Below are 25,423 nucleotides of genomic sequence, written 5' to 3'. Positions count from 1 at the left end.
GTTTCCAACTATGGATGTCGACACCCTTTACACAAAGCCACTTCTCACACAACATGACACACGTGTCAACCTTCTCAGAATTCAAATGACGTCTTCAAGGTTAAGGGCAATCTGCGCATTTTCCAATCCCCTATTCAGAACCCTTTAACACGGGGTTTTCTGGAAGCCCTCACCTACTTCTCACCCCCTCGGCTACGAGCCCCCGGCTCTGAAAGGTAACTTCGTTCTTTCTTAGAAGTCTCCTTCGGTTAGATTTTGCATGACGCACGACGTTTCCCTTAATGAGCAGGAAATGCATTATTTTAACAGTTGCTGCAGATGACAGTTTTTCATTTTAACTAGGCGCCGCTGTATTTACTTTAGAAGAAGTCTCCGCAGAAAATATGCTTTGATCATTTCACTGTTGTAATTGGGACAAGGGAAATATTTGGAAACTGGTTAAGCTGTCAAGGAGATGCTGAACACATAAACTCTTTCCAAATCGAATCCTTATAATTTAGAAGCTTTCTTCTAACAATATCTGGCACTAACAAGTTCCCCTGGAAAAAAACACCAGACTTGTTGCATGAACTGTCCTCCCACAAACTCCAGCGTGACCACAAAAAAAATAACAATGTCCTCTTTTTCAAATTTTTTTTGGTTGCTATTTAAAATCTAAGTTTTTGCTAACGAATATTTACAACAGTGAAAAAAGACAGATCTTTCATTTCATGAAATAAAAAAATATATTTCTAAAATTTGTAGTTGCATTTCGAACTATACACCTAAAAGGAGAAAACAAAATGTGGGAAAACCTGTTTTTAAGACCATCTCGTCGGCAAATTTTGGTCATTTGTGTACAAGGTACAGAAAACAAGAATGTACCACTTCTGTAATCATAAATTCAGTGTACAGCTACAGCTTACACTGAGCAAAGTACATTGTTTAAAGAAAACAGATCTATATAGTTGATGCTTTTGGCGCATTTTTCATTAACTTGAAAAAATGGATGTTGAAGATGGGAGACGAGGAATCCGGGGGAAGGAGAGGGCGATGGACAGGGATGTACATTTAAAAAAAAATCTGTATCCCTCCTTAATAGAAGCCTGGGGAATTATGGAGATGAACAAATAGAGGGGGCCTGACAGTTACATCTCCAAACAGAGAGACACAACAATCTCATTAAAGAAATTACTGACAGGCCCTCTCAAATGTTAATGGCTGTGGCTAGAACGCCCATGCGGCTTCATGAGCGGGGGGGGCCAGAGCGGTTTGCTTCTGATCTGCCAACATATTGGGCATATTAAAATAATGAATCGGACAGTTTTCACACTAAAAAGGCCAATTCGGTGGTAGTCCTAGACAAAGAGGGAGCAGGGAGATGAAAACCCCTACTGGTGCAATCTAAAGGCACGGCGGGAAATTGACAACAAACAGTAGTTGAGGCCCCAAAGTGGGACGGAAGGTCAATTTCAGAAATTGACAAGGACTGATTCTTGAGTGTATCTCTTTGTAGCAATGGTGACAAGCGGACCCCGCCACCGCAAAAGACGCCAAACAATGGAAATAGATAACCCTCTGGGCTCGTTCATGGTCCTCCCTACACAATCTTACGGATGCCATTGCGTATTCCGTGATAGGCTATTCTTTTTTTGCTGGCGCAGGCTCTCTCTCAGGGGCATCATTTGCCATGAAGTACTTGCTTGTTGTGCCAAATTGTCTGCTGTTATCTGCAATAGTTTAACAATACTTTCCATTGTACGTTCGGGACCAGCAATTATTTTCATGGTCAACCCGGGGTCTATTCAAACTTCAAGGCACTCGCCAACTAGAAGGACTGCCAGCTTGAGGAACATAATGCCCAGTAAAGTCTCTCTGGAGATCAGTGCCTATTATAGTAACAGATGCATTAAAAGAACATGTTTCCTGTGCACACAATCAGTATTTCCTTAAAAAATATATTTATTAGACAAGAATTCAAGCTCCAAAAACACAATTTAGTAGAAAGGACTTTCAGCAGATTACAGCGTGGATTTTATTTTTTTCTTCTAAGGATTCAGAATGGATCTGAACCCCTAGAGGCTTAAAGTTATGATTGTACTACTGAACATAGACCCCCAGAATATTGCGGTACAAGAATATCGAGGACAGAATATTGAGGGACAAAATATTAATAAGTAAGTGCATATAGGGAAGTTTAGATTTACCATTAGTAAGACCACCTCTACATACCTTGTAGAGATATATATATATTTAGATATTGAAAATCAAGACTTAATTATCTGATGATATTTTATTTTCAATGTTTTCCCTTCATATTTTATCCCATCTATACTCTGGTGTTGATATTCAGGGTGCACACCTAAACTAATTTTTGCCCAGTGTTAATGTTGAAACACATGGCCAGGTTCAATTCTGTTTCTTGAGAGCATGAAGTCACAAGTTCATCCACATTTTTTGTTAAACAAATATGGAATATCTGTAACTGTGGCCGAAAATTGGAAAAATAAACCTGGCAGGTGAGTGCATGGTGCCTTATGCAGATATAAAAATCAGTGTATAAAGACTGCTGATGTGGGCTTTGGACTGATCGAAGGGTAATGATGGCCTATTGGCACCTTTGTCTTGATACCCCAGGACTCCAAACCATTGGTAAAGTAAGCCACAGTATTTGATCAGTAATTAAAGTAGTCCACAGGCATATTAAAAAATAGATAATTGTCTGTACTTTGACTATTGTGTGTGACGTGCCCAGATGTGCAGACTATTTTCTGAGGCAATTAATGCTGGTCTATGTGTTCTTTCTATATGATTACCTCCTACCTGCTAACATCAGTGCTTAATTTGTGCTTGTGGTTTCCGGTGCTGAGCACTGGTACTTATTTTTGAGGGCCAGCACTTATTTTTCGGCCTCAGGCATTCACTGCGAGCAAAAGACACATATGGGAAAGACATAGGAAGAGAAAACAAAAAAGCGTCACAATGGGAGAGAGAAGAAAGCTACAAGAGTGAGCTGAAGGGTCAGGGAGTCGCTGTAAATGGATTGGAGGCCCGAGATGGCTTCAGGATTACGCTGCTTTACTACTCCGTGTTCACACATTTAATTGCAGCAGCAGCGTGTTTAAGAGGAAGGCTTTCCGCACTGGCCCATTTTTATTTACAAATTAAGCACTGGCTGACATGCATTATGCGTGCATGTCTGCAGCGGCTGCTGTCGGGGCAAAGTGGCGGGGCAGGGGACACAAAAAAAAAATACAACAAAAAGAGAAATAAAAAAAACTGAAAAAAACTTACCTCACACCCACTGCATTGCCACTCTCCTGCACTCACTGCAGGAACAGGCTCCCAGGCTGCCCTGCGGCCAATCTTAACGCTGCTCTCATGCTTCTGGCAGCATGAAAGCAGCATCAGGATTGGCCTGCGTGCCCTGGCTTTGCACTCCCAGGCAGACTGGGAGCCTGTGCCTGCTTCTCCAACCCTGCAACACAGCTCGGGTTGGGGAGAGCTCAGTGGGCTTGTGCGTTTGGCCATCCTGAGGCAGCCGGCCAAACACACATGTGCACTGAAGGAAGTGCACACCACTCCCTGTCTTTCATCCCCCATGGCCACCCCCCTTGAAAAAATAAAATGATAATAAGCATTGTTTATCATCGTTTTATTTTTCAATTTGCAGCTGCTGGCGGTGGGTGAAGCTCCTTCGCCATAGCAGAGGAGCTGCAGCTGGGACATATATATCATGATGCTCTTCAATTTCCTGTCCTCGACTCTCTGTTTTTTTCTGTGCCCTGTATGTGCTTCTATTTGATGCGTCCCACCATGCTCGCCTCTTCTGTGGGACCAGCCTTGCTCTGTTTATCTTTTCACTCCTCATAGCTGCCATTTGTATTTTTTTCACTCTCATTGTCCATAGATGGGACTTCTTTCTGTCACATTTAATGTGTGTCTTTGAAAAGTCACCAACCTCTGTTTGTATATTCTTTTGATGTCATCGGGCTCCCCCGCAACATGCGTAAGCAAGTGTTACTCATTGTAGAAACTCTTCCCCCATATTCACAGACTCTGTTTACTTTAAGAAATACTGTGAGTGCATGCCTGTTTCTAGACCACGTGATGGGTGCAGCGCATGCACGGCCATACTCCTTGCCCTATAATTCCCTTGTGTTCCTTCCATAAGTTCTGACTTTCTGAACCTACCTGGACCCCAAATATGCAGGGGAGTACTGTTAATGGAATAGCCCTAACAGATTGATGGCCGCCCAGCTAAAAAATAAAATGCAATTATTACCTCACCCTCACGTCTCCCGACAAAAATGTGTTATTTTCTGAGGTCCCACTGCAGAGCCACTAACCACCAAAGTTGCTGGTGTCCCAACTTACCTTCTTCCTCAACGGGGGCATAAAATAGGCCCTTGTCACAAAGGGTGCTCCACCCTTCAGAGGGTCTCCCCTACACCTACAGACTTCATATGGCTGCGGCGTACTGGAATCCAGGGGCTCCGTATTACTTTTTTTAGCAGGCCTCAATGTCTAAACATACTCTAAAGCAGGTGTCTCCAACCAGTCGATCGCGAGTTATCAGTAGCTCCCAGACCCCTTCACAGTAGCTCACAGACTGGAGTCCATTTTTAAATAAGCAAAGGGTCACATTTTAACTTTTAGAGTTAAATGAAGGCTGTGTCTATTTAACATTATTATCATCAGGCTGCAGATAGCAGGGCCTTATAAGGAGCAGTGCTAGAGTCAGATACATGACCCAGGCCACAGAGGTGAAGAATTGAAGCACTGGGGTATTTAACTCTTAATTAAAAGTCCTTGTCATATCAGTATTCCAGGTGAGAACAAAATAAAGCTTTTCAATGCTTTTAAATCTGGGAAAAAATGGAAGGTTATCTTATAATTAAGTTAACTTTTCATTTTAATTTTCTTTTTTTTTCAAAGTGTTGCATTTAGAACAGCAGGCCTCCTGCTCCCAGTGACCAGCAGAACATTTGTGCCATATTTATAACCGAAAAATACAGTCATTTTTAAATGGGATAAATGTAAAGTGCAGACAAACGTTCCACATTGTGAAGATTTTTGCACTTATAATTTCTCCTGTTTAAAAAAAATCTTTTATGTTTGTGTTATATATGTAATGGTGCCACATATGATGAAAGGTATGCCCTGTGCCACAAGTATATACAACACACATATATTCCATGCATATGCACACATGTTCATACATCCCCAAGATCACAATCCTGCTGACACATGGCAGCCCTGACATAGTGCTCCTAGTCTAAGTATTTAGCTCAAACTATAGCACCTGGATCTATGGATATTAGCTCAAAGTAAAGGAAGCTGGGCATGAGGGTGTCTGGTAATAATGCATGGGTTGTTTAGCTTTCAGTAGCTCATGATGATTTTCACTGATCAGATGTAGCCCTCGCTACAGAAAAGGTTGGAGACCCCTGCTCTAAAGGCAGGCCCCAGCCATGATGATAGGGGCAGGAATGTCTGCAGGGAGTGGTGGGACATGCCCTTTGAAAGAGATTAAGATTACAGAGAAGAGACAATGATTCTGTCCCTGGACAGAAACCAGCAACAGGAGTGTCAAAGCTGGTGTGCCCATGTAAGAGCAAACATAATCGGGCATAAGGAAGGCGGGAAGACCCAGAGAACTTGAAAACTGATATTAAATTGGCTATCCGGGGTGAGGCTGTTGCTTGTTAAATGCCAGAGTGCCCTGGCTGCTGCAGAAGGCCAAACCACTTACTAGTGAAGGTTTAAAAAATTAGATATTGGCACCTATCCATGAAATAAAAAAATAAAAAATGAACACAGTCTACAAAAGGGACATGCCGCCTGAAGCAGAATTGCACAAATGTGGCCGTAAATGTATATGGAAAAGATACGGGCTACCGGCAAGACAAGGTAACAGCTGCATCCATGCAAACCAAAAGCAGAGACCTGGTCAAATGAATTAGAAAAAACTCGCACAGCTCGAGCTAGCAGCCATAGGGAGCGGAGGAGGTCAGGCCAGTGGCCAGTGCTGTCAGTGGTCTGCGAGAGGAGCCTTGGGTGAGAAGAAGTTCTGATTTGCACTAAGGGCCGTGGCAGCCACTAGACATGAGACCTGGTAACTCACTCAGGCCCTTTTATCACAAAATTATTTAGTTCAGCTTACTATACACTTTCAGCTGTCAGGGTTGTAGTGATTGAGGTCACCAAATACAAAACCAAGAGATGGCCAGGCACTGTTTTATAACCTCTATAGTTCCCAACCTCCGGTCCAGGGACCCCTAGGGGTCAGCGAAGCCTCCTCAGGGGGTCTGCGATTGGTTGGAAAATGTAATATTTAAAAAGATTAGGCCCCAGCTTTCAGTAATGACTCAGTGGGGGGTCCCCGGCTTCCAATAATGATTCAGTGGGGGTCCCCGGGTTCCAGAATAGATAAAGTGGGGTCCACAGAAGTCAGAAAGTTGGGAACCACTACTGAATAGGATTGTTGAAAATTTGCAGAACCTGAAAAAAAACATTAGAGTTGAGCCCAAGTGTTTTGAAAAAATAGCAGCTGGACCTGGAGGAAAAACGTTCACAAGACAGTGGGCTGTGAATGGGATCTGCTTATTGAGAAAATTCCATGGACGTCATTTAGGGGTCGCCAGGGGTTGCAGCCTTTGAGACCGCTGGCTTCAGAGGCTGTAACATCAGTGCAAGGAACACAAAGTCAGCTCTAATCTCCTTGTTTTGTTATTTTTTTTATTACACTGATAGTGAATAATATTTATATTAGTGTAATATTACACGGTGTAAAATTACCTGCAGTATGACTCCCCTCCCCCACGGAACCTGAGGTAACACATGCTTTTAAACGCATGTTTTGTGGCGCTTGCGGGTAAGAGTGTTTTTGTGTGAGAGCGAGTGTGTGTAGTTTTTGAATCCGTATGTACCTTTAAGTAGGTGTCTGTGAATGAAACTAAAGGGCAAATGGTGTGTGATGTCACTTCCGCCATCCCTGGCCTTTTGGTGGATTGATGTCTATAGAAAATACATCAACTCTGTTGAACTTCCGAGTTGGTAGAAATATATATTTATTCCACCCGCCTGGCTTTGTAATGCAGTAATGCTAGCAGCCTGGCAACAAACATGAACTAAACATGTTCTTTAAAAAAAGGACCCGGTGCAAAAACATAAGGCACGAGCTGCTCTTAGGTAATGGATAAATAAATGCAGACTAGCCCCCAAAACACAGCCTGTTGAACACCAGGGAGGTATTTATTTAATAAATAAACATATGAAGCATTTTCAAATGAGCGAAAAAGGCAGGTACCCTTACATTTTGCGACCGAGATAAAGAAAAGACAATTTTATTACCTGAACAATTCGGGAAAATCGGCCTCGAAAAAGAATCTGCCTCATCATAACTGAAAAGCTTTCTCCGCGTAATCATCGCCATGTCACCTCCTCGCTGAACAGCTCTCAGCTCACACTGAGATATATTAATTTATTTATTAGCTGTTTTTTTTATAGCGCAAACCAGACCACAGTGGCATAGGACGCTTTACATAGGTTGACATGAGACTGACACGCAGCTCCGTGAAAAGCGCATTAATAAAATAAAAATATCAGTATTACAAGTGTTCTACACACACGAGGAGGCGTAGGGGGTTGGGCTGGAGAGAGATATTCACAGGGGCATGTGTATATTCCTGGGAACATCACATCAGCTAGGAGTCTCTTTAAAAGGATAGTTCATTAGGGGGTCATTCTGTGGCCTACTGACCGTGGACTTCAGGGCCATCCCTGTGGCTCTCCAGCCGGAGGACGCATCTTCTCCCACCTCGCCGCTAAAACCTGGAACGACCTCCCCATCCACCTCCGTACCTCCTCCCTCGCCAAATCCAGGAGCGACCTGGATGTTCGAGTGACTACCGCCACCCACGCAGCGCCTGGATTCCCCCGCAGTGATTAGCGTGCTTTACAAATATTGATTGATGGATTGATCCTGCTAGGTGGCTTGTCCAAGCATAAACTAGGACAGGCATAAAATGTGGTATTCTCCAAATCTCAGAATCAAACTTAAATGGCCATTTTAAGGCTAACGGTCGCCTGCCACTCTGTGCCATTGTGCCACCAAAATAGAGATCTCAGTAGGGCACTGGAATAAAAACCGAGGGGCTTGCTTATGAGCCCGTGCACCACCGAAGTGTCACTTTTTTTGTCACTCCAGCGGTGCAGACTACAAACTCATATCCATGATGCCACGCAGAGCCACTTTGTATGGCTTCGAATGGCCTCATGGCTATTGAGTACGGCGAGGCAGCGCAAGTCGCCAGGAAGACATTCCAAGGGTGTTGCGGTGGGTTTCCCACACAACACCAATAGAATCATGTAAACCTGGGGAAGCGTCAAACCCTTACGCCTCCCGAGGTGAGGCGTATTGAGGAGAAATGTTTTAGTTTTTCATCATTTCTCCTTGTTTTTCCTCTTTCCATGTGTGCTGCGTGCTGCACACATGGAAAAAGGAAGAAGCCTCTCAGGATTGTTTATTTCTTGCAGAAAGGTCCCCTTCATGCACAAACCAATCCCGAATGCACTGCAAGCGCTCTTGCACCATGGTGCAAGGGTACCTGTGTTGGCTTTAGGCTGCCGAAACAGCGCCAGCGCAGGGGGAAAGGACAAGAATGCACGCATTGCATAAATACGGTGCATTCCTGCCCTTTCACTTTGGCGTAGGGCAGTACACTTGATGCGCTGACCTACGCCTATTCCCCATAAATTTGGACCCAGTGTTATCATTTTTACATTTTACTTTTCTTATGAATTTAGGTCACAAAATGTACTGAAACCTTTTTTCTAGAACCTTTGGGAATTCTCAAATTAAGAGCTACAACCCATCAAACATGATTTACGTCAGGAGGGAAGAGGATGGCCAGTGTGAGGAAGGTGTTGTAAGCTTCGGGACCATTAGAAACCCAAGGTAGTATCTATATCATTGATGCTGAAACATTATCTCAGAACTGCCACTCCCTACTGCCTTCCATCAGTGCTCCAATGTTGGGATTAAAGAGATGTCTTCATTGCAGTCAGGGACTCTATCAAGCACTTAAAGTTTTTCGAAAGATTAGTAGTAGAATACTATGTTTGACATCAGGCTATTTTTCTTTGATATTGGCATGGCACTGAGACAGAAAGGTAGCAGTCCCATGCAATGAAGATTTCAGAGTGATACATCCCGGTGGTGCTTAATTTGAGCCAGTGGTTTCCGGTGCTCAGCACCAGCACTTTATTGTCAACTCCAACTCTTATGACAGCCTGCCACATGGTGGCACTGTTTGTCTTATTTTCTTGAGGAGCACAGCAGCTGCTGTTTAATAATTAAATGTGCATTAACATCACTAATACCTGCCACCCAAAGCTAAAAGCATAGCTTGGGTGACAAGTATTATTACATTTAATGTGTATTCAAAGTGTGAATTGTCACACTTGTACATGTGTGGTGGCTAGTAATGATAGTACTGCCATTGGCACAATGGGTGGTGCAAGCTTTAGTGGCCTCCTGGCAAGGGCCCTGGCACTTCTTTCTTTTGCATACTAAGCACTGCATCCTGGCATCCTTCAGGACCACCCCAACCCTGCTCTAATTCGGGAACGAGTTGAAGACTCACCTCTTTAAGGAGACCTACATCACAATGCAGTAACAGGCCACTTTCGCTTTCGGAAACCAAGAAACCAGCTACCCCCCCAATCATGTGATGACTGTCTTTACCTCTGACCTTTTTCACAACTCCACTGCCTTTAGGCTAGTCTCGAACTATACAAATCCCACTCACCTACATGCATACATTTAATTTTGTCTGTTTGCTACAATCAAAATTGCGGATTCTGTTCTCATCCAGGGATTAGGTTACCATCACATAGGCCACTTAATTTATCTAGAAAACTATGTAAAATAATTGTTTATTATTTTAAGAGAAATTGTGCAGTCAAACTAACTTAACATTTTGTTATTATGTAATGGAATGATATGTTATACTATTTTATAATATATTATGTTGTGCTTTTTGTTATGTTTTTGAGAATTTGGAAAACACTCTATGGTCACATGAGGCTTTTTGATGCTAAAGAACTGATTCTGTAATATCATAGCACCATAATAGATCAGTTTGTGCAAAGAAGGTTTTGCCAACTGATTCACAAAGGTGAACTTATACTTTTGGTCCAAACCGACCAAACGTCTAAGTTTACGACTCTGGAAGTTCACAAAGGGCATTTACGAGTAGTATTTTTACGTCCGCACTCAGGGCAGCCCTTAGTCTCCTCCCTGTCAAAGGACAAGAAGCATCTTATTCCACCACATTAAGGTCTGGACAGAGAAACATCTCTCTCCACATCTCTGCTGTCTGAGTTCAGAGCCTTGGAGTAAGAATGTTCACAAGAAGGAAGCTGGTAGTTATTGGTGTGCATTCAGGGTTAGATTTATCAATCTTTCATGCAACGCAATGCACCAAGTCAACTTGCTGGGCTACGTAAAAGGGAGGGGGCAGCAATGCACCATATTTACCAATATATGGTGCATTCCTGCTCTCTCTGGAATGGTGCACAATCTGCTCCCTAATGCCTATGCAGGCACCCTTGCACCATGGTGCAAGGGTGCCTGATTTGCAGACAGGATTATGTTTGTGCAGGAAAGGAAACCTTCCTGCCCCAAAACAATCCTCTGAGGCTTTTTCCTCTTTCTAAGTCTTCTTTCTATCCAGCCACTTAGCAAGAGGAAACAATGAGAAGGAATAAAGATATTTCTCCTCTTTGAACCACTATTGGGAAGGTGTACAATTTTGATGCATTCCCAGGTTTACCTGTCTTGGTAAATCTGGGAATGTGCCAAAAAGCATGGATGGATGCACGGAACACACATGTAACACCTTCCCTGCACAGAGAAACGCTAGGCAGGGACTTGAGCTGCCTTGCATTACTCCAGATTTACCAAGCAACACAGAGCCACACAAGGTGGCCTTGCATGGCTTGGTAAACCTCACTCACGGATTCAGTTGATCTTGTGTCACCTTGTATGATTCGAGGGCAACGCGATCCTTTGATAAATCTGGCCCTCAATTTTAAGCGACTAGATGTAGACCCCTACCCATTAGCTGCTCTCATTTCAGTACTCAGTTAACCCCTTTTGAGGTGTGGAAAAGGCTTTCCAACTTGCAAAAGGGGTTTAGGAACTCATTTGAAATCTCAATTAAGGAGGGACGTGAATGGGGTGCCCCTCCTAATTACAAATCATAATAAGTTGTATCAATTGTTTGCAAAAGCTACTGCAGACACAGATCATTGAAAAGTTACAACCACCTCAAAGGAAGTGGTAACAGATTTACAAAAGGGAAACTGTACCTGTTGGACTGGTTCTGTTTAGGTAATCCCTTCAGCTGTCCCCCAGAATCAGGGGTCGGGGGGAGACAGGCACTGCCCAGTTACTCCAATGTCTCTCCAAATATGAGATTTTTTTAAAGCAGCATCAATTTCTTTGAGGAACAAGAATTACTTTAAAAAAGTTTTACATTAGAGAATTCAAACTCAGGGATTAAGGTCTAAAGCTCCTTGCAGGGAATCATCCGTGTATTTGAAGGTGATCATCGGGGGCTGCAAATAGTGACCTGCCTAACTAATATTCATTATATTTTCTATGACCCCCCGTGAGTGGAGCTTTTGCACTGTGGCTTATTACGTGATAGGTTACATTGCAAAATAAGAGACAAGTCACATATATTTGGAGTACAGTTTGCAACCACTGTTTGCGACCTGTTTCTTTGTTCGTCTGGACCTTGGTTGCTCACAAAGCATAAAGCTAAACCAGTGAGTCATTTTTTTAGGTCAGGACCAAAGAGGTTTCAAAATCTGCCTAATGTTTTTTTCACACAACCTGCGAGCACGTGAATATTTCACATGAATACTTTAACTCTGTCTTATAGCATAGAAATTACTAAATACATTTCTTAAAATATAGATATGAGTAGAAGTGATTGGCTTGATTATGATCCAGGTAATTATCAAGAACAGAACCAGACTTCCAAAAACAAGAAATGTTTTCTGCTTCGGATAAGGATGCTTTCTATGTTATGGAACACGGTTAAAGTAAAACCCATTGCTAAGAGTACCTAGTATGCTTTCATCATAAACATATATTATATCTGTACGGTTCTAGCTCTTGAGTGAGTGTTGAGTATTTCATGGTGAACAACAAACACACCTCTTCCTTGAGAAGAAGGCTTGCACTATCCAAGCCCCCTAGTGAACTTGATGCTAGAGAGAAATCGTGAATTGTCTCTGGTGGGCACAATTATTGCAAATTTGGATAGAAAAGAGGTTTCAACAATTGTATAGGCTTATGGTTCAAGTACTCCAGGGTCTCATGGACATCTCCTCTTCAATGCAATGTTCCATATTGTCCAATGCACAGTATGCAAATAATAATGACAACCTTAATACAACACGAACTAAAATGTTTGGAAGATCTTCCACTGATATTGAAGTTTCAGACACATCATGATTGTGTGGCTTGATTAGGGAGGCATATCTACCTATTACAATGCATCAACTGTGAAGAAGTTACCAACCCGTAACACTTTCTCTGCAATTAGTATCTCCAATTGATTCAATATGATTTTTCCATTGCCTCCTAGCTTTACAAAATTGAAAGACGGCTTTAAGAATAGTCAAGTGTACCCTCTGAAATCCATCGGGAGCACATGCCAGCCACAGAGATGACATCACAGCGGGTTCACCAACCTTCCATCTCTATGAACCAGACCAATGCAGATGAATTAAAGTTACAGGTAAGTAACTTCAAGTTCTTTAGCATGTAATCTTTTAAAGATGGAAAGCGTCGGCAGGAGTTCAAAGCAATATCAATGATGAGGAGAGTATGCACATCAAAGTCCTGTCAGACGAGTATGCTAAGAACCCTAGAATCAGAATCCAGATTTTTGGAGAAAGTACGTGAGTGCAGACTTTCGGCTTCATCACGAGGCTGGTGGTACTAGGACCACCAGCCCCGCAGTGATGGTTAGACCGCTGCAACTGTGGTGGTCTGAACGCTACATTACGACTCTGGCGGGCGGCCGACTAGGAGACCGCCGTTTCTGCAGGGAACATGTTTCCTGACGTGGTGAGGCTGGTCAGAGTTGTAACCAGCCAAGATGGTGCTAAACTCGATGCCACCTGGCTGATTACAACCCCACTTTCTGCCAGTCTTTTCATAGCGGTGACCATGCCATGAAAAGGCTGGGGGGGAAAGTCAGTGCTGGGATCCACAGGGGGGCCCATGCCAATGGCATGGACAGTGCAGGACCCCCCCTGCCCAGCACCATCGGAATGCCCACTGTCTGCTTTGAAGTGCTAGGATATTGACCTTGGCTCCCTTAAAGGAGCCGAGACCAATATTCTAGCACGGTTCCCGCTGGTCAGCCCGGTGGAATGCATATTACAATGTTCCCACCAGTCAACCCGGTGGGAACATCGCAATGCCCTCGGGGAACACTACCGGTAAGACGGTGGTGTACTCCCCACGGCTTTGGCGGTCCACTTTTAGGAATAGAGTGAGAAAACATGACTCCCTCTCATACCTCAGGCGCTCATGGTCTAACCACTGCAGCGGTTTCTGTACTACTGTGAACCCCTGTAAACACCTAAAGCAAGACTTGTTCGTTCTCCAGAAGAATTAGGATTCCTAAGAAAGGACTCTGACTGAAATCATCTGGTTCACAGAAATATTTGAAGCCACCTTAGATGATAAGGCAACATGTACTGATCCAGATAAGTACACTTTCCGTGTGACTATGGCATTACATATCCCAAATGAGCTGCTATAGCATATTTTCTCCCTTCTGGAGTAGGTTTTACCCCTTCCAGAAAATGTTCTATGTCTCTATAGTAAAATAAGCAGACGTACACCATATATCCCCTACTAATGCACTCATAACATCACAGCGACTCTTTTCAGTCCTGGGCTTTCATGTGACAATGCATGCATTCTGTATGGCGCTGTTTTTCCTGGTCTCCATTGAAATAATTATACCAGCACACTTGTTGACAATGATTTGTAGGTGAAAAAGTCCAGATCGGAACCAGTGTCCCTGATGAAATTGAGTGAAGTAGCCAACCTATCTGCCAATGATATAGGTATTATACCAGAATATTTAGTTTTAAATATCACCATACAAAAATATTGTAGCCTGAATATCGACTACACAATATCATGAATGGAAGCATATTGCTAAGTGTAGATTTACTGCACATTTCCATAGATAAGTATATAAAAGGCACACAAATGTATACGAGCTTTCTGAAATTGAATCTGCAGCACTCCTTGGCTTATAGAATCATACTTTTTCAGCGAGTATGAATGTATAGCAACTGAAGTGCAGTTGAAGGAAAGTAAATCTGACCACTCTAGACCTTTTTTTTTTACAATAACTGGAATGATATGTTCCTGTCTACAGTATATCACACACTTTCTGAATAGCCCTGAAGAAGCTTATCATACTTCACACTGAGTGAAACGTGTCATATTCTGTGACCATACATTTTGAGCACTGTCCACAAGACTGGATAATTATTAACATTTCTGATAGTCTTAAAGGTAATGTAACAGTTATGCAGGTTGTGCCTCTGAGCAGGGCCGTAGCTGGCGGAGGAGTGTGTGGGGTGTTACACCCCTCTAATAAATTAATTTTCTGATAAATATTTGGATACAGATCCTTTCAGTTGGGTATGGTGAGATGTGTTTCTAATTTCACCAACAAGTATTACACACCTCAGACAAAAACGTAACACACTCTCTCCCTCTCAGCGTTCAAAGTTGTCAAAAATATTGGTCATTTTACAAAATATTGTGTTTTCACTCACTTAGTATCCTCTCTATTTCTACTGCCCCAAGGCCCCTCCCAGGCACCCTGCTTGTCATATGATGTATTTAAACATTATGGCCCTCATTCTAACATTGGCGGGCGGCGGTCGCCGCCCGCCAGGCGGGAACCGCCATTTGGCCGCCCGTGGTCAAAAGACCGCTGGGGCCATTCTAACTTTCCCGCCGGCCCAGCGGGAAAGGGGCCTGCAACACAGAAGCCGGCTCCGAATGGAGCCGGCGGTGTTGCAGGTGTGCGACGGGTGCAGCTGCACCCGTCGCGCTTTTCACTGTCTGCATAGCAGACAGTGAAAAGCAGGCTGGGGCCCTGTTAGAGGGCCCCTGCACTGCCCATGCCAGTGGCATGGGCAGTGCAGGGGCCCCCAGGGGCCCCAGGACACCCGTTCCCGCCATCCTGTTCCTGGCGGTAAAAAACGGCAGAAACAGGGTGGCGGGAAGGGGGTCAGAATCCCCATCAGCGCCGCCATGGCGGATTTGGGCAACCGGGGGAAATCCGGCGGGAAACTGCCGGACCCGGTTTTCTGACCGCGGCTTTACCGCTGCGGTCAGAATGGCCCAGGAAGCACCGCCAGCCTGTTGGCGGTGCTTCCGTCGTCCCCGGCAGGGCCTATATGACAGCCTGGTTGTCGGAAAATCTGATGCGAACCCCCTTCCCAATCTTATTGATAAAGCTACGCCCCTGCCTCTGATTGGGTTTCAATAGAGAGGGATTGCAAACGGAGAACAGGCTTTGAGGGAAGGCTCTGCCCAGGACGCCAGGCCTGAACAATGTCTGGTTTCCTTCGGAGGGCAGTAGGTGGTGCCTCGAAAGGAGACTCCTCTGGGTGCAGCAGACAAGTGCAGAGAGTGCAGAGCTAGACTGTGTTATTTCACCTGAAGATGCACAAAAATCTTACTACAATGTTCTTGATTGATTGTAGTTGCGTTTCACATATTCATACACATGCAGGTTCTAGCTCTTGCTCGCTGCCCACCCAGTCACGTTCGGTTGGCATTGGATGCCCCACTGTTCAATGGTGAAATCTGAAGTGGAGTGATGTGCATTCGAGTGAGTGCAGACTGAGTCCAGCAATTCCCTTCACTCACTGCAAGTGAGCGGCAGCACTCGCCACTGACAGCGCGGCTCTATCACTCACTCGGCCTCACAGGTTGCTGGGTCGAATTCAAGATGATCTGTTCTCTTGAAGAATGATTCAGCACTTGTCAAACTTTTCAGGTAGATTGCAACGAACCTACCGAGAGGAAACGTTGTCACTGGCTCCAGAGGATACGGTGTCCCACAGTGCATTTCTGAGCATTTCCTACAAACAAAGCACAGAAAGGCATTGAAAATTCAACGCACAGGGATGCTATCTCTTGTGAGCAATCATCTCTCCCCGTAGGAGGCGGATTCTGCAGTCGGTTCACATAAGTTAAACGTGTTTTTAGCTGTCACAGGCCATAAAAAGGCACTGTCCAATATTTTTGAACACAACATTCAGTATTGATAAAAAACTAGGGATATTTTCGATCCACACAGGCAGGGCACGATCCTGGTACCCAATGGAATTTATTTGGTAAAATGAATTGTGATGCGTCCATTCTCTGTCATCTCTGAGATGGAGGGCTGTAAGGCGGCCTGCATCCCTGAGCGGCTAAAGAACACACAGCCAATGAGCAAAGGGAGTCTGACAAGTTGTCATGATGTATGCATATGCTTGGCTTTGAAAGGACGGTCCCCAGATTTGCCATCAACTAGCTGCTTAATCATTTGCCTTTCTCCTTTTGGCTGAGTGAGCACCCAGGCCAATTGAAGAAGACGAAGAAAGGAGGAAGGCAGGCGCAGCAGAGGCCAGCCAGTCAGCCTAGCAAGCTAGCACCGAGCCCTCATTAAGCCAATGTGCCAAGCTGCCCGCGAATAACGTGGGCAGCCAGTCAACCACAGTGGCGGCTGGTCGGTATGGGCGAGCAGCGCCAAGGCCTTCCAGTGCACGCTGTGCTCGAGCCCTAGCGCGTCCTTTTAATTAGGGACCTGTTGTCCACAGCGCCCAAGGGCATCTGAGTAGGGAGTAAACTGTGTTTCTCCCTCAGCTGCCCTGGCATGTAGCTATCCCATTGTCATGTTGCGTTTACTTGGCCTGTATCAGGCCGCAGCACGCCTCACGTTCAACCGGGCGCGACCAGGCCTGACATGATGCAGCGTGATGGCGGAAGGAGGAAATGGCGGGAGAGGCCTACGCCTCCAAGTCAGGCAGCTGAGGCAATTAGTGTGTTGGTGACTCAGGACAGGTTTGGGGACACTAAAATAAAGGCAGACAGCTCAGTTTGAATAATCAGACGAAGGGGCTGACGCGACACATTCTTAGTGGAACCGCGCAGCGTAGCAGGCTTTGTGCAGAAACCCAATCAGAAACCTGTCTTTTTGTGAAAATCAACTGATGGTCCAATTTATGGGGCATACACTTAAATAAATCCAAAAAACAGCCATGCTGGCTGGTGCATTGTCCTGATTAAAACTGCACTTATGGTTAATTTTTAGTCTATTAGTAAAGGGTAGCCAGCACAAGAGCGCCACTGAAAAGATGAAATTGGTGTGAACATTTAAGACAAAGCAAGGGCAGAGTAAAGGCTAAAGCAAAAAAGGAACCAATAAAAAAATGCAAGTAAACACCACAGAATACCATAAACAAAAAAAAGTGTGTCTGTATGACAGGGGAGTATGCTGCTAAATTGAGAAAAAGGGTAACTAATAGAATGTAGATAAAACACAAAGTTAAGAGACATGAAAATGTAGCAATAAATGCTTGGGAAACTTTATCTGTTGCAATACTGCATAAGGCGATAGTCAGTAGTGCATTAGTTTTTGCCCTGGAATATCGAGGCAGGTATATATATATATATATATATATATATATATATATATACCTAGTTGTGGTCACCACTAGATAGTCATAATTAGAACAATTTTTCCATAGAAAAGGCATTTCTTGACTTGCCCATATCTTTACCACCGTTTGTTGAATATTCACGAAATTTTCCAGAAGTGTTGTTCTGATTCTTGTTGTGTACAGTAAGTTTCGGGGTGATCCATCAACCGGGGGCAGAGAAAAAGGAGAGATGGGGTGAAAAAAGATTTGTTTCCCATGTTAATTCCCATAGGACCTTTAGACACGTCTACAGACTGAACCGCTGGACAGAATTACACCAAATTTGTCGGAAGCTAGCTTTCAGTATACAGATCACACTTTTTGGTTTAAATCTGTTTGACAGGGGTTGAGATATTAAAGGGAAAATACATTTATATATCTCTGGTAGTGAAAATTGTGCAAATAATTTGTGAAATTTGCACATTTTTCGTGAATAGGCATGCGTAAAGACGCATTGCCATTGGCTGACCGCAACCTGACTAAAAAGTTGCGGCTAACATTTCAGTTTACATGACACGGTCCCCGGGGGTAAAAATCCAAATTGAAAGTGGCATAAAGGGTCAGGGTGAAGGTAGTCTGACCCCAGGGTTGGGGTATAGGTGTGTTTATTATAAGTTTAAAATAATTTGGTGTCACCATGCACAATATTCATGAAAAATTACGAATGTTTGAAAATTATTCACGAATATGAAAACATTTGAAAGAAAAACCATACTCATTCATGCACTAATTCATTCACTCATACATGCATTCAGAGATTCATGCGCCAACGCACACACCGACTGAGACACCCATTCAGACTCACACATCCACTGTCACACCCACTCAAACACTCATGCACCCACTCATTGATCCACTGACAGAGACAGGCCCTGTGGCCATCCTGTACTGTCCACGGCCAAAGGACATGCGTGGCTCTGGGTTGGGTGGTTATTTGGGCCTTGCGACCAACTCCCTCTGTGCCCGGCTTAAGGCCGTGTGTGGCGGGGGTTGGAATAACATATAGTAATTAAAACTGCTTTAAATTAAGAAAAAAATAGAAATCCACTGAAGAAAACAAAGGTTATGGGAACTTTATAGTTAAGTTCTGAATTTACTTGTACAAAGCCATAGAAATTCAGCAGTTATAGTTACAGTTCTTTTAAGTAACTATAACTCATGCCCTATGGTAACTATAACTCGCACCTTCGCCATGCACAGCTAATTACTCCAGATATTATATAATTGATGAGTTGTGGTATGGCATCTTTGATATTTTCACAGAAGCATTTGCAATAAAATTATTGATAAGAAAAATGTGCATGGCAAGGGCGTGAGCTACAGTTACCTTAGGGCGTGAGTTATAGTTACTTGGAAGCAGTGGTGGCTGGCTCGTTTTCAGATCGGTGGTTGGAAGGGTACAACAGTAATACAATTTGTTTTAAATGGCACTTACCTTGGGATATCTTGTCGTCGTCTCTCCTCTCCTGTCTCCAACGTGAGAAGGGACCCAGGAAACAGCACTAGCTAATCCTGGAGCTGCTTTCATGCTGGTAACCAGCTTGAAAGCAGCACCAGGATTGGTGGAAGTGGGCTCTCTTAGTGCTCACAAAAGCACTGGAGGCCTGTGCTTTTTGTAACCCAGCTGTCTTAAGACAGCTGGTTTAGAGATGTTTAAAGTGCACCTACTCTAGGAGAAGCCCATGATTTTGGTCTTTTGGTCAAACATTTCATTCAAATATATGAGAGAGATTTGCAGAGTCTGATTTCCTCAACTTGACTGCTACAGATCCTCAAGGGACCGTTCACCTTCATATGCACTAAGTTCCACCTGCCCATCAATCACCTCAGGAGACCCTTCTTTTCAAAATGTGCCTTTTTGTGTGATATTTCATTTCAAATATCTCTGCGGGATTACAGATGTTGCTGTTTGTGACAAACTAATGCAAATTCAATTGCAAAAAGTGCACAGACACAATGCACCTAATACATGGCCTCACATAAGACGCCGTAAGACACATAATTAATTGATAATATGGCTTAAGATTTAAAGATGGCATTGTTAATCACCTCCCATGCCACAATAAGTGACAACATGCTCTTCTCGGCCCTTTTGCCTTGATGATGCTCCCGTCACTCAATCTCTACTGTGACACCCTAAACGTTATCTACCGTGGCCCCTTGTATGTGAGGAGTCTTACGTGCCACTGCTGCAGAAATTACTTTTTTTTTTAGCAAAACCCTTACATTTACTTTCATTTTTTATGATGTCCTGTGGGTCTAGATTCTCCATGTTTTATATTCAAATGCACTCACCAAAGGCCAATACCTACTGGTTATGAGTGGGTATCAACACCACATAACCTTGATGTCGCCAATCAATGACACCAATGCCTTTCAGGACAGTAGACACTTATCCACAAATGGCCTAGCTTGGTAACACCACTCTGGCTCAAAGTAGCCCAGAATATGAATGAGCAACACCCGGAGGAGCTCGTTCTGATGTCAGTGGGCAACAGTGGATCTAAACACAACTTTTGTCTCCAAGCTTACCTTTTTTGCAGATCTTTTCACTGCACGATGTATGTGTGCAGCATAAAAACAGGTCTGATTTTAACTGTAGCAGATGGCGTTAGCACCATCACCATGGCAGAGTACTTTACTCCCGCCATGGCCAAAGAACATCTCTTGCATTTACAGGAAACGCCATAATAAATTCACTGAAAGTATGTCGTGAGGCTCTGTCAACATGACGGCACCACACTGACAGTTTCATTTTTTTTTTCATCGCAAAGTCCCAAAGCCGGATTTTATTTTTTAAATAAAAAAGCATTGACCCCATCACCATGGGTTTTCTCTCATCTCGTGGGAATCATTGAAAAGCTTTGGGTGCCAGTTTGTAAAAGTAAAAACTGGTCATGTGTCCACCCACTCTAAATCAGGCAACTAAACCCATGACCAAACCTCTGAAGGCCCTTAATCCATTGGGCTGTTAGTGGGCTATGTAGGCAGAGGAGATGGGTTCATCTTCTCTGCCTACATACTGAGGGTTCGCCGGTTTGAAAACCAGGCAGCAAATCTTCAATTTGTTGAAGAGGGGACTCCATCGCCTTTGTAACGGAGTATCCTCCCTGCCAAACTCTAAATCGGGCTCACAATGTCCCCATTCCAGGTATTGCTGTAATCTCAATTTCTTCCATATCTGGAAACATGGTTTACATTTGTATTGTATTTTATGATGTTGTGTTCAAGTGTTGTGTGCTGTATTGCATTGTGTTACATTGTAGTTGCACCCACGCTTTCTACTCCTGATAAGCTGTTTAGTTGACAGGTGTCATCCATCTCTAGTCTAGGGTGTCCTTGTTTCTAAGAGTGTGGGTTTATAGAGAGGCCTACTAGGGATGTGTTTGAGTGTTGTGCGTTGTGACCAGAGCTGTGGACTTATCGTGTCAAATAGCTGCACCTGGGCGTTGAGTGAAGCCACAAAAGCAATAGTCACTTACAGTTGGACTTTTTTCCTTTTACAGAGTCATCGCCAATCTTTTTGCCTCCTGCCTCCAAATTTTCCGGTCCTGTTGTTGTTGGCTTTTGAACTCTGAGCACTTTACCACTGCTAACCAGTGCTAAAGTGCATATGCTCTCTGTGTAAATTGTATTGTTGAATGGTTTATCCATGATTGGCATATTTGATTTACTGGTAAGTCAGCAGTACAGTGCACTAGAGGTGCCAGGGACTGTAAATCAAATGCTACTAGTGGGCCTACAGCACTGGTTGTGCCACCCACCCTAATAGCCCTGTAATCATGTCTCAGACCTGCCACTGCAGTGTCTGTGTGTGCAGTTTTAAACTGCCAATTCAACTTGGCAAGTGTACCCACTTTCCAGGCCTAAACCTTCCCTTTTCTTACATGAAAGACACCTTTAAGGTAGGCCCTAGGTAGCCCCATGGGCAGGGTGCAGTCTATGGTTAAGTTAAGTTAGGACATATACTAATGTGTTTTATATGTCCTGACAGTGAAATGCTGCCAAATTTGGTTTTCACTGTTGCAAGGCCTATCTCTCTCATAGGTTAACATGGGGGCTCCCTTTAAATATGATTAAAGTGTAGATTCCCTTTGGGGGCAGATGAACATGTGGAGTTTGGGGTCTCTGAACTCACAATCTAAAAATTAATCTTTTAGTAAAGCTGGTTTTGAGATTGTGTGTTTGAAAATGCCACTTTTAGAAAGAAGGCATTTTCTTGCTTAAACCATTCTGTGACTCTGCCTGTTTGTGGATTCCCTGTCTGGGTTAGTTTGACAATCAGGCTGTTTGCACCTCTCTCTAGACAGTGACACAAGGGGAGCAGGGGTGCAGCCTTCACATCCTGATGTGCCATCTGTGCTAGGAGGGAGGGGAGGAGTGGTCACTTACACCTGAAAGGGCTGTGCCTGCCCTCACATAATGCAGTCTCCAACTCCCTGGTGTGTGTCTGGGGCCTGGCCTGGGCAAGGCAGGATCTCACAAACAAGAGAGACTTTCCTTTGAAGTAGGCCTACTTCAAAGGCAAAAATGGGTAACAGAAGAGAACACAAGCCCCTGAAAAATGAGATCACTTCTGGACATCAAGAGGAACCTCTGCCAAGTGGAAGAGCTGAAGAGCTGAGGAGAAGTGCTGCCCTGTGCTTTGTGGAGCTATCCTCAGTTGCTGCTTCTGCCTGTGAAAGTGGACAAAGACTGGACTTTGTTGTGCATTCCTGCTTGTGACGAAATCTCCAAGGGCTTGACTTGAGCTTGCCTTCTGTTGCTGAAGTCTCAGGGCCATCAAAGACTTCCCCTGCTAGCACCTGAACTCTCTGCTGAGACTCCTGCCCTGCCAAGTGGTGCCCTATCCAGTTCCTGGGTCCTTGAAAGGTAAAGCTGGCAGGCAAAGACTGAAAACCCACTCACAGACTGCCATGCGGGGAAATTTTCGACGCACCTTCCGTGACATGGCTCAGAAACGACGTGCCACCGGCTTCGCAGCTGAAATCTACACTCCACCTGCATCGCAGCTGGAAGATCGATTCAACTCAGCTGGAAAAACGACACGCAACACCCACTGACAGAGGCTGTTAATGTCGCAACACCACAGAGCGGGGTTTTCTGATACCGTGCGATCGTATTTTCTACGCAAACCTCACTGGGCGCGGAAAAGCAACGCAAAGCCTGCCCGGACCCGAGGTGCCTGTCTGGATCAACGCATCGCTCTCCTGCAGAGAGGAAAAACGATGCACGCCGACCTGACCGGAGGAGGAACGGTCTTGCTTGCGAATAAGAAATTGACGCATCTGTGGCCTTTTCCGACGCACACTCGCCCGTACGGTATTATTTTGACGCAACCCAGGTACTTTTTCACGCTAACAGTGCTAGCACTGTTTTCTAAGGATTTAAGACTCTTTTTGTTTTTTAATTCATAACTTGACTTGTGTATGTTGGATCTTTGTCGTTTTGGTCTTGTTTTGTTAAGATAAATAATACCTATTTTCTTAAACCTATGTGGTGTCATTTTGCAGTGTTTTCACTGAGTTACTGTGTGTGTTGGTACAAATACTTTACACCTAGACTCTGAAGGTAAGTCTGCCTGCTCGTACCAAGCTTCCAAGGGGGTGAGCGGGGGTTAGCTGAGGGTGATTCCCCTTTACCTTGACTAGAGTGAGGGTCCTTGCTTGGACAGGGGGGTAACCTGAATGCCAAACAAAGACCCCATTTCTAACACTTACACATACCATCTTTATGCATGGTTAGAAATTGGCCTTCCGCCTGTTTATGTAACGCCATCTTGACGTTTTGGGCCTTCAAAATCTTCTGCAATTTACCAACTCAGAATTCAGGACACAATTAGTTCACAAAGGTGTTAAAAAAACACCTTTTGTCTTTGAGTTTTCTTTCCCACGATGTGGACGGCGGCCGAGTTGAGTGATAAAAGATATCCGATCAGGTAACTTCCGCTAAACAAACAGGAAGATAAGGGACCACATCCGGATGGGAGTCCCGCGCGCATTTCCTCCCGGGCTGCACGCCCTGTTTACCTTCCTTCCACACAAAATGAGCCACTTCAGAGTTTTATAAAGGAAAGAACTTGCAAGCAGTGAAAGACAGGAAGAGGGAGTTTCAGGCGGGTGCAACCTGGTATTTAAAACACAGGCGTGGGTGGCTTTCAGCCAAGATAAAGAGACACCTCGCTAATAAATATTTCAAGGCACATTTGCATATTTTAACTCCTACTTTGCATATCAGCTCTACTTGTTTACTGTGCGCTGTTCGTGGTGCTACAGTGTTTGATGTGATAGGAAATACATATTAGGGCTCGACCCCGTATCTTGTAACTTCTTCCTCCTCTGATCTCTTCTTCTCATGCTCTCTTCTCCTCCCTGTCACGTTTCAACCACTTCCCTCCTTTATTTCTCTTCGCCCACTTCCTCTTATAAAACTCTCTCTGCCTATTTTTTTTAGTTTTTTTCTTGACTGTTGTTTTCTCGTTGCCTCGTTCTCTGTTTCTGTACTTTCTCTTAATATTATCCCCGCCTTTCCCCAATTTACAACCTGAATTGATTAATTACTTGTTTCGTTTATTGAATTCGTATATTTCTATAACGTTCCTTATACATTGACCTTGTTTTTCGGTCTTTTGTCCATTTCGTCCCTTTCTTTATCTGTCACATTATTTTCTCCCTCACCGTGAATATCATTTCTGTTTCTTGAATTCTCTCTTTCTCTCTTTTAATCTCCCTCTGTAGCGCTACAAAGGCGACGGAATGCTATAGAGCTGCCGAAACAAATGATAAAAAACAGTATCAAAACAGCACGCAGTAATACAGATTATCAAGTGAGTCATCAAAATGAAATATAATAAGAATGTGGCAAAGAGAAAGAGAGGGCACCGAATTGAGCTGAACTGTGAGCCCTCACCAAGCCCACGCAATCTGATGCTAGGTGAGCTGGTTTCTGCAAGGATCACTGGCCCACCTTTGGAAGCCTGGCACAGACAGCAAGGTCTTTAGCAGAGACAATAAACCTGGTATGAGTGAAACACAAATACAGTTAGGAAACTGATTAATAAGAAGGTGTAAACAAAGTTCATTTAAAAATAATTATACAAATGTCACAAAATAGAAGGAAATCAGATTCAGGGATCAAACGTTATAAAAAAAAACTTAAATTATCTATAAGCAATCACAGCAAAATGGAAAATTCAATTCCAAAATTAAAAAAAATAAAATGATAAATGTGATTGTCTGAGGCTCCAGACCTCCTCTGTGGTAGTCCATTGAGTTAAGGGAGTTAGATGCGAGTTGATGATTGGTCCTGCCGAGAGTTTTTACCTTCATAGGAATAAGAATTATCCTTCAGTAAAAAGATATATGAGAAGGGCTCTACAAGCTGGGATAAAATGGTTGGGTAGTCCTATGGTAGCTGTTGTTTTTATGAAGAGGTGGCAATTTGTCCCTTGGTGTCCTTTGAAAATGTCTGTGGCCCAGTCCAACATTTTCCCACAAGTATTTCTAGCAGTGTCACCTTGAAGAAAAGACACAGAATAGTGGTCTATTTTGCTGTATATTGGACCTTACTTTCTAGAACGTTAAACACGGAGGGCATATTTATAAGAAAATGGAGCATCGGTCCCGAT

The sequence above is a fragment of the Pleurodeles waltl genome, chromosome 9, assembly GCF_031143425.1.
Source record: "Pleurodeles waltl isolate 20211129_DDA chromosome 9, aPleWal1.hap1.20221129, whole genome shotgun sequence".
Lineage (NCBI taxonomy): Eukaryota > Metazoa > Chordata > Amphibia > Caudata > Salamandridae > Pleurodeles > Pleurodeles waltl.
This window is presented reverse-complemented; position numbering follows the sequence as displayed.